The 18,785-nt window shown below is 44.1% G+C and overlaps 2 protein-coding genes across 2 annotated transcripts in view; one reads left to right on the top strand and one right to left on the bottom strand.

The window, feature by feature from the left end:
• LOC132870207 (zinc finger BED domain-containing protein 4-like) overlaps nucleotides 1–18,785 on the bottom strand; it is a 100,920-nt gene that overhangs the window by 6,291 nt on the left and 75,844 nt on the right. The gene's annotated exons all lie outside the window — the stretch shown is intronic.
• Nucleotides 4,268–18,785, top strand: part of kmt2e (lysine (K)-specific methyltransferase 2E) — a 139,574-nt gene continuing 125,056 nt past the window's right edge. Inside the window, 2 exon segments of the mRNA XM_060903807.1 lie at nucleotides 4,268–4,536; nucleotides 16,064–16,146. The gene's annotated coding sequence lies outside the window, so the exon portion shown is untranslated.

Raw genomic sequence — 18,785 nt, 5'->3', positions numbered from 1 at the left:
GAGATCTGGCTTTTCTTTATCTTTTTTTCCCCCCACTTTCACTCCATTTCAGTGTGCTTGTATAAGGCAGGTTATATAACACAGATAATAAATACCACGGCCTTCTTCTGTTCGAGTCTCACACAGAGGTGCACTTGAGTCCCAACAGTTCTGTTCAAAGGGAAACTAGCTAACTAACTACTGCTTATACACGGAACAAAAAAGGGAAATGTTCAGGCTGGAATTCAACTTCCTCCTTGTAAAGTCATTAAAAAAGGAGTGTAAAGTTTTCACAAGACTTACTGCTTACACTCTCAGAAAATAAAGAACATTATTGGCTTGTCACTGGATCAGTACTCTCTAAGGTACTTATTTGTACCCTTTATATACTGCTTGGGAACATATATGTACCTTTTTGGCCCTGCTGGAGGTCCAGTAATGAGCCCTAGCGAGTGCATTAGTGTAGATTGCACCTTGGGGGACAGAAATGGACGGACTCCTACTGTACCTGTATTTCTGACAGTGCATACAGTGAAGATGTGAATCAGATTTCAAGAAGTACAGGGGCTTTAGGACAGTTTAAACACCTATCTTCATGCCTCTATTCTGAATTTAGGCTTTTGTATCCAATGTTTATGGACATTCTCGATTTTTAATAAACACAGCCTGCTCACTGATGAGACAGTTAATGACGAAAAAAAGAAAGAGAGAAGTGAAAGTTGGGGAAAACAATTTGACCGAAGTCATCAAACAGGAAATGATGTTAAGGACTATTTAAAGAAAAGATATTATCTCATCCGCTTTATCCTGTCCTACAGGGTCGCAGGCAAGCTGGAGCCTATCCCAGCTGATTACGGGCGAAAGGCGGGGTACACCCTGGACAAGTCGCCAGGTCATCACAGGGCTGACACATAGACACAGACAACCATTCACACTCACATTCACACCTACGGTCAATTTAGAGTCACCAGTTAACCTAACCTGCATATCTTTGGACTGTAAGGGAAACCGGAGCACCCGGAGGAAACCCATGCGGACACGGGGAGAACATGCAAACTCCGCACAGAAAGGCCCTCGCCGGCCACAGGGCTCGAACCCGGACCTTCTTGCTGTGAGGCGACAGCGCTAACCACTACACCACCATGCCGCCCAGAAAAGATATGATACATTGAATAAATATATGTTTAATATATTTTGTTTTGGTAGAGATAAATTCTGTTTTATTTTATTCCATTATTTTTTAAACAATTAAAAATTTTTTTACACACACACACACGTATACACTTTTGCTTTTTTTTTGCACTTTGTCTTTTATTTTAAAAGTTGTATGTTCTATTAATTTATCATTTACATTTTTGCTGCTTGTTTCTCCAAAAGTGCAATTTTGTTTGTTTATAGACTTGTAATGAGAATTCCTACAGAATCATGTTTATTGGCCCACTATGTTGAGACACACACAAGGAATTTGGTTCCGGCAGTTGGTGTCTCTCTAGCGATTCAGGGGAGGAAAAAGGGGTGAATATATGCAATATAAGAAAAAAAAGTATGTATACACTACCGTTCAAAAGTTTGGGGTCACCCAGACAATTTTGTGTTTTCCATGAAAAGTCACACTTTTATTTACCACCATAAGTTGTAAAATGAATAGAAAATATAGTCAAGACATTTTTCTGGCCATTTTGAGCATTTAATCGACCCCACAAATGTGATGCTCCAGAAACTCAATCTGCTCAAAGGAAGGTCAGTTTTATAGCTTCTCTAAAGAGCTCAACTGTTTTCAGCTGTGCTAACATGATTGTACAAGGGTTTTCTAATCATCCATTAGCCTTCTGAGGCAATGAGCAAACACATTGTACCATTAGAACACTGGAGTGAGAGTTGCTGGAAATGGGCCTCTATACACCTATGGAGATATTGCACCAAAAACCAGACATTTGCAGCTAGAATAGTCATTTAGCACATTAGCAATGTATAGAGTGGATTTCTGATTAGTTTAAAGTGATCTTCATTGAAAAGAACAGTGCTTTTCTTTCAAAAATAAGGACATTTCAAAGTGACCCCAAACTTTTGAACGGTAGTGTATGTAGTGTACAATGTGGACAGTACAGACATTATACAATATAATAAATATGCAATCCACAATGACTGGTATAGCTCTTATATACAATCACTATATTCTACACAACATCTAAAATATCTATCCGTAACCTATATATATATCTATAATATTTGTATGAATGATATGGTTTTGGGGCGGCACGGTGGTGTAGTGGTTAGCGCTGTCACCTCACAGCAAGAAGGTCCGGGTTCGAGCCCCGTGGCCGGCGAGGGCCTTTCTGTGCGGAGTTTGCATGTTCTCCCCGTGTCCGCGTGGGTTTCCTCCGGGTGCTCCGGTTTCCCCCACAGTCCAAAGACATGCAGGTTAGGTTAAGTGGTGACTCTAAGGCCAAGTTTACATTAGACCGTATCTGTCTCGTTTTCTTCGCGGATGCACTGTCCGTTTACATTAAACCCCCTGGAAACGCCGGGAAACGGGAATCCGCCAGCGTCCACGTATTCAATCTAGATCGTGTCAGCTCCGGTGCTGTGTAAACATTGAGATACGCGGATACGCTGTGCTGAGCTCTAGCTGGCGTCGTCATTGGACAACGTCACTGTGACATCCACCTTCCTGATTCGCTGGCGTTGGTCATGTGACGCGACTGCTGAAAAACGGCGCAGACTTCCGCCTTGTATCACCTTTCATTAAAGAGTATAAAAGTATGAAAATACTGCAAATACTGATGCAAATACTGCCCATTGTGTAGTTATGATTGTCTTTAGGCTTGCCATCCTTCCACTTGCAAGTGGTAAGTGATATGCACTGGGATCACACACACAGCGGCTCAGTCCCGAATCACAGCTTGTGCACTTCACTCGTGTGCTCTGTGAGCTGCGCAGGGCCGGAGTGCGCACCCTCCAGAGGGCACTCGCTGTTCAGGGCGGAGTGATTTGGAGCGCAGGATGCCTGCGGAGCCGAGCGTATCCGTGTATTGGTGTTGCTGTGTGCACGCAAATCGTGTATTGGTGTTGCTGTGTGCACACTAATCGTTTTAAAAACGTTAATCTGATGATCCGCTGATACGGTCTAATGTAAACATGGGCTAAATTGACCGTAGGTGTGAATGTGAGTGTGAATGGTTGTCTGTGTCTATTGCCGCTTTTCCACTACCAACGCGGCTGAGTTGGGCTGAGCCGTGCCGTGCTGAGTCGAGCTGAGTGAGGCTGTTGGAGTTGCATTTCGACTACAACCGCGCTGAACCGTGCTGGCTGGAAGTGGGTGGACACATTGGGTGGAGTTAGCGAAAGTGGGTGGACGTCAGGTGATGTCGTTAAGCAGCGCAAACAGTGACATCAGTGAGCTTTTAAGCGGTAGTCTCACGACCCGAATAGTAAACAATAAACATAGAGGACATGGAGTCGTTAGTGTTGCTGGTCTTGGTGCTGTGGCTTGTTGTCACCGACAATGCCAACAGATACTGGCAAGAACGTATAGATGAGGCGAGGCGCATAAGACTTCAGAAATTCTCTTAATTCGTAATTATTATTCTTCCGGGTTTGCGGTGTTTACAGATCCCAGCACGCTCGCGGGGCGTGTGTGGGCATGTGAGGACACTCCTCCTCACCAATCAGTGCACAGGGGAGTGTCTGCTCACGCTCCCAGCCTCACTCGGCTCGGTTTGGCTCGCTTCAGCCCCACTCCAAAACCGTGCGAGTTTTAGGGGCTAAGCAGGGCTGAAGCGAGCCGAGTCGTGCTGGTTTTTGGTAGTCGAAACGCGAGCCGTGTCGGGCTGAAGTGAGCTGAAAAAGGGTAGTGGAAAAGGGCCATATGTGTCGGCCCTGTGATGACCTGGCGACTTGTCCAGGGTGTACCCCGCCTTTCGCCCGTAGTCAGCTGGGACTGAGCATTAAATAAAGTGAAAGTTGGTGGTGAGGAAATTGTGTCATGTTTTGAACATGAAATCACACTACATAATAGCCTCACAAATCCAAACTTGTCAGTTTAGTGGATATATTTCCCTCTAAGCAGAGAGTGCAGGAGGTGTGAGTGCTGCAGTGTTGATGTGCTAATGCTAATGCTAACGCTGCTGCTGCTGCTGCCGCCAGCGACACTGAATGAACTCTCTTCCCCCGGAGCCCCTGCGAGCGCGCGCGGGAAACCCCTCAGAATGCGAAGGCGGCGGACGTCATGACGGTGAAAGGCGTGGTTAGATCGAGCGGGCGTGGTTTCCGTGAGGGGGCGGGGTTACGGCAGTTCTGCCAAGGCCGCCATTTTTTGCACAGGATAGAAGGGATCCGGTGGAAAAAAAATTAAGAGGGTCAAAAACTGACCTAAAACTATATTTTGAGTTTTAAAAAGCCTCACGGTTCACAAGACTAAAGAACAAAGCAGCCGACAAGGCAAGCGGTGTCAGTTTTTGGCGTTTGAAACCATCTTTTCTTCAACACATCCGCAGTGGAGAGTATTGTTTTGGTCCTGGTCTCCATTCAAGGCTATTACAGTGGACACTGATACAGGTATGCGGTTTTATTCCCGATCCGAATGTGCACCTGTGTGGACGTGTGCCACTCAAATGGCTTGTTTTTATCAGGTTACAGCTCAAGCTTGTTGGCTAACATGAACTGACCCTTTGCTGAAGTCAACATGTCTGTGTGTGCTGGAGGTCCAGCTGCTGAGAGGTTTCATGGGGACGTTTTGGGTTTTAGTTCTGGGGTTTTAGTGTTTGTAAGCTCTGTCATGTTTACTTAGTGACATAAATTCCTCATATGGTTGTGTTTTGGCTGAGAATGGTCTGGCACACAGCCAGTGGTGTCACAGCTAAGCTGGCTAGTCCTGTAAGCCCCCTGGAAATAGGCATTTATATGCAATAGACTGCAAGCTTTCTTTCTGGCTTTTTATTTTCCACTCTTGGGTTTCCCTTAAAGTTAAACACACACGACAGTCTATAGAAGAAAAAAAGCTTTTCTTCTAAAAGTCAACATTATTAGAAATCAGTGTGATTTCCAGAATTGAATCTCAGGATCCAAATGAAACTTAATTTATGCTTTTAATGAATTTGATTAAATACGTGTGCACTAATTGTAATGGATTTAAATCTTCAAAATACTTCTTAATCTTACTGTAGTGTGTGTGTGTGTGTGTGTGTGTGTGTATTTTGCATTGCAAGCCTAAAGTATAGCACAACCTTCACACTAGTACATTATACCCTCCAGACAGACCCAGTGCTATTATGGGGGGAAAGACAGAGACTCAGAATTAGAATCAGAATCAGGTTTATTGCCAAGACAGAGAGAGAGAGAAGGGGTTTCTTGTTTAGTTTAGAATGGAGCATCAGTTCACTTGAGCACAGTTTCGTGACTATAACAGATCACATCTGACCCAAATATAAAATAAAACTAAAATTGGGTATAAAGTGTTAAAAACATTGGGAGCAGGAAAACACACCAACACTGAATCCATGTGGACTGAGAAGAAGTAACACACGGGAACACCAGCGTGAAGTCACTTCATGTCTCAGAAAGTGTGTGGGGTTGTTGTGCTTTTTTTTTTTTATTGGAGCAGTGAGTACAAATCAGCCTGAAAGAGAAGCTTTCATTCTTTATAAGCTTATGTTCATATCCATCTATATTTCATGTGAAGGCTTTAGTTTAAAAGCTGAACTTGTGTTTATAAGGCTGTATGATGAGTAATGTGAGTGCAGGACACACACACAGAGACAGGGTTTAAGGTTCAGCTCCTGAAATTAGATGTAATTTGGACCATCTGAGCTCCAAAAACACAGCTTTCCCCCCCTCTTTCACTACCAAACAGTTTTACTAGACTTTCTTCACAAGCTGCACTCCTCTGAGCCTTTTTGTCTCCTAATGTTAACCATAATACACCTTCAATACACCTTTATAACCAGAATACAATCTTAAATCTAACCCTGTTTTGACTGTAGCTCCCCAGCGTTGCTATTTTATTTATTCATTCTGAAATCATGGACTGAAAATCAACCTCAAAATATTAAAATCTATAATGATCCAGAATAATTCAGCTCGTTTTATATTAAAGCAAATTTAACTCAGTAAATAAACCAAAAAACCCCTCACTAATCACCACCTTTTTGCCATTATTTTTTTTTACGATTTAAACCCTCACCACTGACACCTTACACAATACATGAAAAACTTTTATAAATCGAAATTAATTAAAATATTTAAATATAAACCGCTTTAGAGTTGACGTTTTTATATATCTTTTTATTTTGTTTCGGCGCACAATCCGTGTACGTATTACCGTTAGCTTTTAGCATGAAGCTGTTAACTCGCGATTATTATCTCTGTCAGTTTACTAGGAACAATAAACGTATTCGTATAGCAATGAAGGTAAAATGTCGATATTTATATTTATAAGACGCACATTCTGAAGGAAAATACTGTCTGCTGTTTCCAAAAAACAGTTAGCTCGTTAGCATGTTTTTTTTTTTTTTTTGTTAGCGCTGACTAGCCGTCGTCGTCAGCAAATATATATCTACGTTTTCCACACCTAGAGCTAACTATCCAAGCGACTTAAAGATTAAACCCGTTTATAATCCGATTAAAAGTCTTTCTTGAGGAAAAATTAAATGTAAAAGTGTGGAAACGTTCGACGGTGTTGTTTGTGTGTCGCTGATGTGACACTGCTGCTTTATGAAAATGGCGGAGGCGCTGTTGGTAATGGGGGAATCCCAAATGGTGCATGTAGGGCACTACGTAGGGCGTAAGAAGGCATGATGTCATAGCGTGTGTGCAGTGTACGAAAATAGAGATCGAGGAGGTATTTGGGATCGATCCAGAGCCTTGAATCCCCTGTTTGGTGTTCAGTCCCTCCACACCCCACTCTGAGTGTTATATTTAGGTTAAAAAAAAACAAAAACCGTTTAAAACTATTTTACTTTCTATTCTTATCAGCAGACATGTTTTTATATTTTCTGTCTGATGGCTGTGAAAGTGTAAATGCGCTTGCAGCGACCTAAAACAGAGGAATGTGTGGTGATGATAGAATACACAGGATTAATACAGTGTATATCATATGACTGTATATAATGGGAGTCATATGAAATAAAATAATATCATATTTCCTGTGAAGGACTGGAGCAGCAGGGATATATGTGGTGTGTGTGAGATATATATGGAAATATATACCTATCTATTTCTCGTGTGCGTTTAAAACAATGTTTTAATGTATATCAGATAAAGTTAATTGAATAGAAAGCGTCCTGTGCAGGTTATTTCCTTTAAAGCTGATTTATTTTCCTGCCGTATGCATTTTATCTTATTTCCTGCACTGTAATAACATTTCCTGTGACATTTCATAAGATCTGTGATGGATGGAGAATTCAGAACCGTTATCAGATCAGGGGCTTGATTAGGATCTAATGAGGATTTAATAATAATAATCAGTAAGGAGGAAGAATCTTGTTTGCTTTGCGATAAATTTCCCGTCCCGTCCCATCCCATGTTCTCGTATCTGACTCCAAACCTGTACTGCTGTGAAACGGCGTTCAGCTGAACTGCAGGTTCGATTCTCGCCAGGTTTTCTCCTGTCCGAGTTACATAAAGCCATAAATATGTGGCACTTTGCGGAAAGAACAATAGGGGGATTTATTGCGGGCTCGGTCGCTTTGCTCTCTCTCATGCTCTGTCATCCAGTACAACTCGAAATAAAATCCAGAATCGTCTGCCCTTTTTTTTTCTTCCCTCTCTCCTTTCTTTCCTGCACATGAACAAGTTTAAAAGGTAAATAAAAGCAGGCCTGGATGCAGTGCTGTGTTGTGTGTGTGTGTCATGTCGTGCACACGCGTACACTTAGCAGAAAAATAAACAGGAAACGAGACGGCTTTAGAGCATGCATGACGGCACACGCTCGTACATTTTCTTGTCTTTTTTTCTTCACTCATAACTCGATACAATGCACAAGCCTGATCACATGACCAGTCGAAGATCATGTGACGTGTTTCGATGATGTGCATGTCATTATCGGGGTCACGAACAGTGATGGTTGTGTTATAACAAGTTTATCAGGCAGTAATGAATCACTGATGCCGTCCTGGGGTTGTTATGAGGAGGTTTTCTTTTTTTTTTTAAACACCATTAACAAATCAGTGCCCTGGAAATGAGTAGACATGTAAAGAGCTGGTTCAAGTGGAGGTCATGTGACACTTTTTTTTTTTTTTTAATAAAAAAGACGGTCTATTGGCTGGAATCTGGAATATAACAGAATAAGCTTGGTTTTTTTTTAATGTTATTTAGAAATAATCAAATTCTACAGATGACTGAAATGAGTTTTATCGCGATCTTAAATTAAACCTGCGCTCATTAATAATGTTATCATTTAAAATTTTTTCTCATTATTAAAATATCACTTGTGTTTATCAATTTCTAAGCCTTTAGGAGCAACAAAAGATACAGAAATACAGATTGCAGGACAAATTTGTACACGTGTGTGTGTGTGGGGGGGGATGTTTCCATGTTCAACACAAAATAAGTTAGAGTTTCTACATCAGCAGTAAAGCTATAAGAGGATTATTATAATTATTAATATTACAGACATCAAAGCAGCTGCTTAACAAGAAAATTAAAACCATCGCACTGCAGGATTTCAGGTTAAACGCAGATCCGGTTCGCTGGACCCCTGCCGGATTTACTCGTAACGGAAGAAACGCAAGCAGTTTATTTGTACGTTTGTGCAACTATCAATCATAAAGTTGAGCGGTTTCCATCAGGAGAGTGTGCAGAGGCTGGGATTGAAATTTATGTCACTTTGGGTTAGTTATTAGTACAACCTTGATTCCAAAAAAGTTGGGACAAAGTACAAATTGTAAATAAAAACAGAATGCAATAATTTACAAATCTCAAAAACTGATATTGTATTCACAATAGAACATAGACAACATATCAAATGTCGAAAGTGAGACATTTTGAAATTTCATGCCAAATATTGGCTCATTTGAAATTTCATGACAGCTACACATCTCAAAAAAGTTGGGACAGGGGCAATAAGAGGCTGGAAAAGTTAAAGGTACAAAAAAGGAACAGCTGGAGGACCAAATTGCAACTCATTAGGTCAATTGGCAATAGGTCATTAACATGACTGGGTATAAAAAGAGCATCTTGGAGTGGCAGCGGCTCTCAGAAGTAAAGATGGGAAGAGGATCACCAATCCCCCTAATTCTGCGCCGACAAATAGTGGAGCAGTATCAGAAAGGAGTTCGACAGTGTCAAATTGCAAAGAGTTTGAACACATCATCATCTACAGTGCACAATATCATCAAAAGATTCAGAGAATCTGGAAGAATCTCTGTGCGTAAGGGTCAAGGCCGGAAAACCATACAGGGCGCCCGTGATCTTCGGGCCCTTAGACGGCACTGCATCACATACAGGCATGCTTCTGTATTGGAAATCACAAAATGGGCTCAGGAATATTTCCAGAGAACATTATCTGTGAACACAATTCACCGTGCCATCCGCCGTTGGCAGCTAAAACTCTATAGTTCAAAGAAGAAGCCGTATCTAAACATGATCCAGAAGCGCAGACGTCTTCTCTGGGCCAAGGCTCATTTAAAATGGACTGTGGCAAAGTGGAAAACTGTTCTGTGGTCAGACGAATCAAAATGTGAAGTTCTTTATGGAAATCAGGGACGCCGTGTCATTCAGACTAAGGAGGAGAAGGACGACCCAAGTTGTTATCAGTGCTCAGTTCAGAATCCTGCATCTCTGATGGTATGGGGTTGCATTAGTGCGTGTGGCATGGGCAGCTTACACATCTGGAAAGACACCATCAATGCTGAAAGGTATATCCAGGTTCTAGAGCAACATATGCTCCCATCCAGACGACGTCTCTTTCAGGGAAGACCTTGCATTTTCCAGCATGACAATGCCAAACCACATACTACATCAATTACAGCATCATGGCTGCGTAGAAGAAGGGTCCGGGTACTGAACTGGCCAGCCTGCAGTCCAGATCTTTCACCCATAGAAAACATTTGGCGCATCATAAAACGGAAGATACGACAAAAAAGACCTAAGACAGTTGAGCAACTAGAATCCTACATTAGACAAGAATGGGTTAACATTCCTATCCCTAAACTTGAGCAGCTTGTCTCCTCAGTCCCCAGACGTTTACAGACTGTTGTAAAGAGAAAAGGGGATGTCTCACAGGGGGAAACATGGCCTTGTCCCAACTTTTTTGAGATGTGTTGTTGTCATGAAATTTAAAATCACCTAATTTTTCTCTTTAAATGATACATTTTCTCGTTTAAACATTTGATATGTCATCTATGTTCTATTCTGAATAAAATATGGAATTTTGAAACTTCCATATCATTGCATTCCGTTTTTATTTACAATGTGTACTTTGTCCCAACTTTTTCGGAATCGGGGTTGTACTAAATCATTTAAATGAGTCATGTTTTCATCACAAGTTGCAGTTAATGAATGAATCCCTCCACACAGCGACGTCAGATTCAGGGAGGAGGCGAGATGATCTCGCGCTCACTCACACTTTCTCTCACACACACTGACCTCGGAGACTGCGGTTGATGTTGAATAAATGAAGAAGGATGATGTAGAAGGTCTGACAGTGTGTGCCCTCCGTCCTGACGCTCGGACTCGAACGAGGAATTTAACGGGAAATAAAATAAACGTGGTTTGTTTTCCCTGTTATACCGCAGAACATGGAATGAGGACTGAGTGAGAGGATGATGGAATCGATATTAACTCGTCACCGGCGCTCGTCCTTCACAGACCGGTTCTTTTTCTCCAAAATAAAACTCAGAGTTATTTTTCTGAACTTGCCGCCTCCAGAGTCTCACCTTTATCTCCGTTTCACTCGAGGAGATTTACTTTTTCTGTTCTACTTCTTTGTTTTATTTTATTCTTTTCAGGTGTTTCATTTTATTCATTTAAAAAAATTATTTTCTTTCATATTTAATACTATACTTTTCAGTTCTTTTCCATTTTTACTTTTTTATTGTCTTTTTCTTTCCTTTGTTTATTGTACTTTTATTTTTTATTCTGATTTGTTTGGTTCTTTTTTTTTCATAATTCAATTCACTTCATTTTTTTCTTTACATTTTATTAAATGCTTTTATTCTTTTACCTTTTATCGTATTTAATCTCTCTTATCTTTTCATTCAGTTTTATGCTGTTTTGTTTTAATTTAATTTTTTTATTCAACACTCTTTTCAGTTGGTATTTTTATTTTATTTCATTTTTCTATTTTTATGGTTTTCTTCAGTTTTCCATTTTATTACATTCATCATTTTAATTGACTTCGTTATTTCAGTTTTTTATTTAATATTTAATTTGTTACTTTTTTATTCTCTTCTGTTGTATCTTTATTCTCTCTTTATTTATGTTGTGTTCTATTTAATTATATTCTTTATTGATAACAGTAATTTTTATTCATCTCTTTCGTGTCCATTTTTCACTCACTTGTTCACTTCTCCCTGCTCACTCTCGAGGGAATTACTATATAGAGGACTGTATTTTGTTTATGCATTGGTAAAATGAAAAAAAAAAACCACTTTCGGACACTCGTCGGTCGTGCTGGTATTTACGTCGTTTACTGTCGCACAATTAAAACGGGCCAGATCAGTCGGCTGGTGGGTTTCAAAATAATAAATACATGCGTGTTTTTGTGATAAATCCATATTATACTGAGCGCATTTCCCACATTAATCAACACAAAGTACCTGCAGCTTTCAGGTTTTTTTTTTCCCAGTTTGGGTGGCACGGTGGTGTAGTGGTTAGTGCTGTCGCCTCACAGCAAGAAGGTTCTGGGTTCGAGCCCAGCGGCCGGCGAGGGCCTTTCTGTGTGGAGTTTGCATGTTCTCAGGGGCTTCAAAGTTTGGGAGAATAGCAGGGTACAAATAATTTACAGCAGGGTGCAAAATGGTAAAATGTCTGCCAATGTCAAAGAAAGTAAGATTATCTCATCTCATCATCTCTAGCCGCTTTATCCTTCTACAGGGTCGCAGGCAAGCTGGAGCCTATCCCAGCTGACTACGGGCGAAAGGCGGGGTACACCCTGGACAAGTCGCCAGGTCATCACAGGGCTGACACATAGACACAGACAACCATTCACACTCACATTCACACCTACGGTCAATTTAGAGTCACCAGTTAACCTAACCTGCATGTCTTTGGACTGTGGGGGAAACCGGAGCACCCGGAGGAAACCCACGCGGACACGGGGAGAACATGCAAACTCCACACAGAAAGGCCCTCGCCGGGCACGGGGCTCGAACCCAGACCTTCTTGCTGTGAGGCGACAGCGCTAACCACTACACCACCGTGCCGCCCAAAGTAAGATTATATGATATAAAAATATTTATTGAATTTACATATACATGTAGGGACCTACTGAATAGAAATTATATAAATCTAGTTATTTAGTGCGGGTTAGGCACAACAAATATTATATGAGTGTGTGTGTGTATGTATATGTGTATATATGTGTGTGTGTATATATATATATATATATATATATATATATATATGTATATGTATATAATAGAGAGAGAGAGAGAGAGAGATGCAAGTACAAATTTTTCATGGGGCGGGATGGTGTGGAACAGGTCATCTAAATTTGGGATAACATTTACCCGGGACGGGTATTTGAGGCAGGTCGTCTAGCTTAAGCTTGATTAGCGTTGTTACGCACGCAGTTTGTTTTTTCGAGCAGCTGTCAAACGCAGAGTCAACTTTACGATCTACGATTATAATGTCTTAAGCAAGGCTGAGAAATGGTGGACTAATGCTGCTTTTCCACTACAAACGCGGCTGAGTTGGGCTGAGCCGTGCGGTGCTGAGTTGGGCTGAGTCGAGCTGAGTGGGGCTGTTGGAGTTGCATTTCGACTACAACCGCGCTGAACCGTGCTGGCTGGAAGTGGGTGGACATATTGGGTGGAGTTCGCGAAAGTGGGTGGACGTCACGTGATGTCGTTAAGCGGCGCAAACAGTGACATCAGTGAGCTTTTAAGCGGTAGTCTCACGACCCGGATAGTAAACAATAAACATGGAGGACATGGAGTCGTTAGTGTTGCTGGTCTTGGTGCTGTGGCTTGTTGTCACCGACAACGCCAACAGATACTGGCAAGAGCGTATAGATGAGGCGAAGCGCATAAGGCTTCAGAAATTCTCGTAATTTGTAATTCTTCTTCCGGGTTTACGGTGTTTACAGATCCCAGCATGCTCGCGGGGCGTGTGAGGACACTTCTCCTCACCAATCAGTGCACAGGGGAGTGTCTCCTCACGCCCCTAGCCCCACTCGGCTCGGTTTGGCTCGCTTCAGTCCCACTCCAAAACCGTGCGAGTTTTGGGTGCTAAGCAGGGCTGAAGCGAGCTGAGTCGTGCTGCTCTGAGGTAGTCGAAACGCGAGCCGTGTCAGGCTGAAGCGAGCTGAAGTGAGCTGAAAAAGGGTAGTGGAAAAGGGCCATAAGACGTATTTATTTTTCTATATCAACACAATGACAGAATAAATTTGCGTTCAAAACGTACTTACCTTTCCCTCTAGACCTTTTTAGCCACGCATCCAGCATGGAGCCGCTTGCAACTCTCTTCGTCGCCATTTGTGAGTCGCATGATGGTATGAACCATTCCCAGTCCATGGAACACTCTAAGCCAATCAGAGTACGGCTTACATATGGCACAAGGGGCAGTAATGGCTGCACTCGTGTCGAGGATGTAAACAAAGTTGACGCGGCAACGGACATGCATGACATAGTGGATGTAATTTACGTTCACAACTTTTTTTTTGCCGTCAGAAGTATTTAATATTAAATTTTGTGACTCGACTGACAATAGCCGGCAGCATAACAAGCCACAGACGGCGATTTGCTGCCGGTGACCGGCTGCTTTTGAGACCGCAGTGTTCTCCCTGTGTCTGCGTGGGTTTCCCCTACAGTCCAAAGACATGCGGTTAGGTTAACGTGGGGCGGCCTTGGGCTGAGGTGCCCTTGAGCGAGGTCCCGAACCCCTGACTGCTCCCCGGGCGCTCTGGTGTGGCTGCCCACTGCTCTGGGTGTGTGTGTGTGTGTGTGCGCGTGTGTGTTCACTGCTTCAGATGGGTTAAATGCAGAGGATGAATTTCATTGTGCTTGAAGTGTGCATGTGATGAATAAAGGCTTCTTCTTTTAAAATCAAGGCTGAATGCTTGCTTCTTCGCCGCTGCCTTTTATTAAATCAAATTTGAGACTTTTAATTTGATTTCTTTCAGTGCTACTGCAATGCATGATGGGATATATTGCTTTGGTTAGTGACCATCATTGTGATGCATTGTGGGATACTTTGAGTGCACTATGTAGGGTGTAAATAATCCTCACTAAGGTTTCGGACAGCGCTATAAAATGGCGTCCCCACTATATAGTGCCCTATATAGTGCAGGGCTCGAAATTCATATGTTTTTTTCACCAGCCAGCCGGACGAGTTCCCTTCCAAAGTAACTCGCCAAACAGAAAATCAACTCGCCAAAATTTGTTCATGTATGAATTTTACTTCTGTCAAAAATAACACAAAAGAGAGTAGTTACCACTGTTCATGACTAATGTGCATTTATTTCAAGATCCGAGTATTTTGATACTGTTTTTTTTTTTTTTTGCGCACTTTACAAACTGGCATTTGCTGTTCCTCGTCCTCCTCGCGATATCCAAAAAAATTTCTGTATCTCACACAGAATTTCCGGAGATACATCGAGTATATTCAATATATCGCACAGCCCTCGTCTGAATCTTTGCTTCATGTATATTTTTTTTATTTTCAACTAGCCAGCCGGGCTGCCTAGTGACAGGAATTACCCGCCAAATGACAAATTAAGTCGCCTCGGGCGACCGGACCACCACTAATTTCGAGCCCTGTAAGTGAGTAGGGAGCGATTTTGTACACAGGGACTATCTCTCACACACACACAGACGCCCTAGCCTTGACCTCACTGTATGTGACTGTATGTCATTACCCATGAACAGATGATGATGATGATGATGATTATGGAGGTGATGTTGACGATGGAGGTGGTGATGGAGGTGATGATGATGATGATAATGATGGAGATGGTGATAAGTGATGATGGAGGTGGTGGTGATGATGATGATGATGGAGGTAGTGGTGATGATGATGGAGGTGGTGATAAATGGTGGTGATGATGATGATGGTGATTGAGGAGGTGATGGTGATTGAGGAGGTGGTGGTGATGGAGGAGGTGGTAGTGATGGTGATGATGGAGATGATGAAGGTGGTGGTGGTGATGGAGGGGGTGGTGGTAGTGGTGTCGATGATGATGGAGGTGATGTTGACGATGGTGGTGGTGATGATGGAGGTGATGATGATAATGATGGAGATGGTGATAAGTGATGATGGAGGTGGTGATGATGGAGATGATGATGGAGGTAGTGGTGATGATGATGGAGGTGGTGATAAATGGTGGTGATGATGGTGATGGAGGAGGTGATGAAGGTGGTGGTATTGATGATGGAGATGATGAAGGTGGTGGTGGTGATGATGGAGGTGATAGTAGTGGTGATGGAGGTGATAGTAGTGGTGATGGAGGTGGTGGTGGTGGTGATGGAGATGATGGGGGTGGTGGTGGTAGTGGTGTCGATGGTGATGATGGTGGAGGTGATGATGATGATGATGATGGAGGTGGTGGTGATGGAGGAGCTGATGAAGGTGGTGGTGGTGGTGATGGAGGTGATAGTAGTGGTGATGGAGGTGGTGATGATGATGGAGGTGGTGGTGATGGAGATGATGGAGGTGGTGGTGGTAGTGGTGTCGATGGTGATGATGATGATGGAGGTGATGATGATGATGGAGGTCATGATGATGATGATGATGGAGATGGTGATGGAAGTGGTGGTAGTGATGATGTATCTCGCGTCCTTTTGAACTTGTGACACTGACACTGGTGACTCTTTCCATAAAAGTTACAGAAATGTCTCTTGAACGTATTGACAACTTTTGAATTAGTTGATGATCAGTGGAGTGTCTGCAGTACCTGTGTGTGTGTGTGTGTGTTTTGACTGTACAGAGGATGCATGAGGGGAAAGTGCAGTTAGAGGAAGTGAGCAAAGTGAGATTAGACCTGAACCACAACTCAACATCTTAATTTTGGTGAGCATCTGTCTGTCTCTGTGTCTGTCTTCCTCATTCTGGGGCTCTCACACTATCCCTCAGTCTCCCTCTCCCTTTGTCTATCTGTCTCCCATTCTCTCTCTGTCTCCCATTTTCTCTCTCTCTCTCTCTCTGTCTCCCATTCTCTGTGTCTCTCTCTCTGTCTCCCATTTTCTCTCTCCCTCGCTCTCTCTCCCATTCTCTCTCTCCCATTTTCTCTCTCTCTCTGTCTCCCATTCTCTGTCTCTCTCTCTGTCTCCCATTTTCTCTCTCTCTCGCTTTGTCTCCCATTCTCTCTCTCTCCCATTTTCTCTCTCTCGCTCTGTCTCCTATTCTCTCTCTCGCTCTCTGTCTCATTCTCTTTCTCTCTCTCTCCCATTCTTTCTCTCTCTCTGTCTCCCATTCTGTCTCTGTCTCCCATTCTCTCTCTCTCTCTCTCTCTCTCTCTCTCTCTCTGTCTCCCATTCTCTCTGACTCTCTCTGTCTCCCATTCTCTCTGACTCTCTCTGTCTCCCATTTTCTCTCTCTGTCTCCCATTTTCTCTCTCTCTCTCTGTCTCCCATTCTTTCTCTCTCTCTGACTCCCATTCTCTCTCTGTCTCCGATTGTCTCTGTCTCCCATTCACTCTCTCTGTCTCGCATTCTGTTTCTCTCTGTCTCCCATTCTCTCTGTCTCTTTCTGTCTCCCATTCTCTCTCTCTTTCTCTGTCTCCCATTCTCTCTTTCTCTGTCTCCCATTCTCTCTCTCTCCCATTCTCTCTCTCTCCCTGTCTCTCTCTCTGTCTCTCTCTCTCCCATTTTCTCTCTCTCTCTCTGTGTCTCCCACTCTCTCTCTCTGTCTCCCACTCTCTCTGGCTCCCCATTCTCTCACTCTGTCTCCCATTCTCTCTCTCGCTCTCTGTCTCCCATTCTCTCTTTGTCTCATTCTCTTTCTCTCTCTCCTTTCTTTCTCTCTGTCTCTCATTCTGTCTCTCTCTGTCTCCCATTCTCTCTCTGTCTGTCTCCCACTCTCTCCCACTCTCTTTGTCTCCCCATTCTCTCTCTCTCCCATTCTCTCTCTGTCTCCCATTCTCTCTCTCTCTCTGTCTCTGTCTCTCTCTCTCTCTCTCTCTCTGTCTCCCATTCTTTCTCTGTCTCTCTCTGTCTCCCATTCTCTCTCTGTCTCCCTCTCTCTGTCTCCCACGCTCGCGCTCTCTGTGTCTTGCTCGCTCTCTCCCTCTGTCTCCTGCTCTCGCTCGCTCTCTCCCGCTCGCTCTCTCCCTCGCGCTGTCTCCCGCTCGCTCTCTCCCTCGCGCTGTCTCCCGCTCGCTCTCTCCCTCGCGCTGTCTCCCGCTCGCTCTCTCGCGAGAGAGTGGGAGACAGAGAGAGCGTGAGAGAGAGTGGGAGACAGAGAGAGAGACAGAGAGAGAGAGCGCGAGAGACAGAGAGAGAGAGCGCGAGAGACAGAGAGAGAGAGCGCGAGAGACAGAGAGAGAGAGCGCGAGAGACAGAGAGAGAGCGCGAGAGACAGAGAGAGAGAGCGCGAGACAGAGAGAGAGAGCGCGAGACAGAGAGAGAGAGCGCGAGACAGAGAGAGAGAGCGCGAGACAGAGAGAGAGAGCGCGAGACAGAGAGAGAGCGCGAGACAGAGAGACAGAGAGAGAGAGCGCGAGAGACAGTCTCTGTCTCCCTCTCTCTCGCGCTCTCTGTCTCCCTCTCTCTCGCGCTCTCTCTCTGTCTCCCACTCTCTCGCGCTCTCTCTCTCTGTCTCCCACTCTCTCTCGCGCTCTCTCTCTCTGTCTCCCACTCTCTCTTGCGCTCTCTCTCTCTGTCTCCCACTCTCTCTCTCTCTCTCTGTCTCCCACTCTCTCTCTGTCTCCCTCTCTCTCGCGCTCTCTCTCTGTCTCCCTCTCTCTCGCGCTCTCTCTCTGTCTCCCTCTCTCTCGCGCTCTCTCTTGCGCTCTCTCTCTGTCTCCCACGCGCTCTCTCTCTCTGTCTCCCACTCTCTCTCTCTCTCTCTGTCTCCCACTCTCTCTCTGTCTCCCTCTCTCTCGCACTCTCTGTCTCCCTCTCTCTCGCACTCTCTGTCTCCCTCTCTCTCGCGCTCTCTCTCTGTCTCCCACTCTCTCTTGCACTCTCTCTCTCTGTCTCCCACTCTCTCTTGCGCTCGCTCTCTCTGTCTCCCACTCTCTCGCGCTCTCTCTCTGTCTCCCACTCTCTCTCGCGCTCTCTCTCTCTGTCTCCCACTCTCTCTCGCGCTCTCTCTCTGTCTCCCACTCTCTCTCGCGCTCTCTCTCTGTCTCCCACTCTCTCTGGCGCGCTCTCTCTCTGGCGCGCTCTATCTGTCTCCCACTCTCTCTCGCGTGCTGTCTCTGTCTCCCACTCTCTCTCGCGCTCTCTCTCTGTCTCCCACTCTCTCTCGTGCTCTCTCTCTGTCTCCCACTCTCTCTCTGTCTCCCACTCTCTCTCGCGCTCTCTCTCTGTCTCCCACTCTCTCTCGCGCTCTCTCTCTCGCGCTCTCTCTCTGTCTCCCTCTCTCTCGCGCTCTCTCTCTGTCTCCCTCTCTCTCGCGCTCTCTCTCTGTCTCCCACTCTCTCTTGCGCTCTCTCTCTCTGTCTCCCACTCTCTCTCTCTCTCTCTCTGTCTCCCGCTCTCTCTCTG

This window comes from Neoarius graeffei, chromosome 21 (assembly GCF_027579695.1).
Source record: "Neoarius graeffei isolate fNeoGra1 chromosome 21, fNeoGra1.pri, whole genome shotgun sequence".
NCBI lineage: Eukaryota > Metazoa > Chordata > Actinopteri > Siluriformes > Ariidae > Neoarius > Neoarius graeffei.
This window is presented reverse-complemented; position numbering and strand designations above follow the sequence as displayed.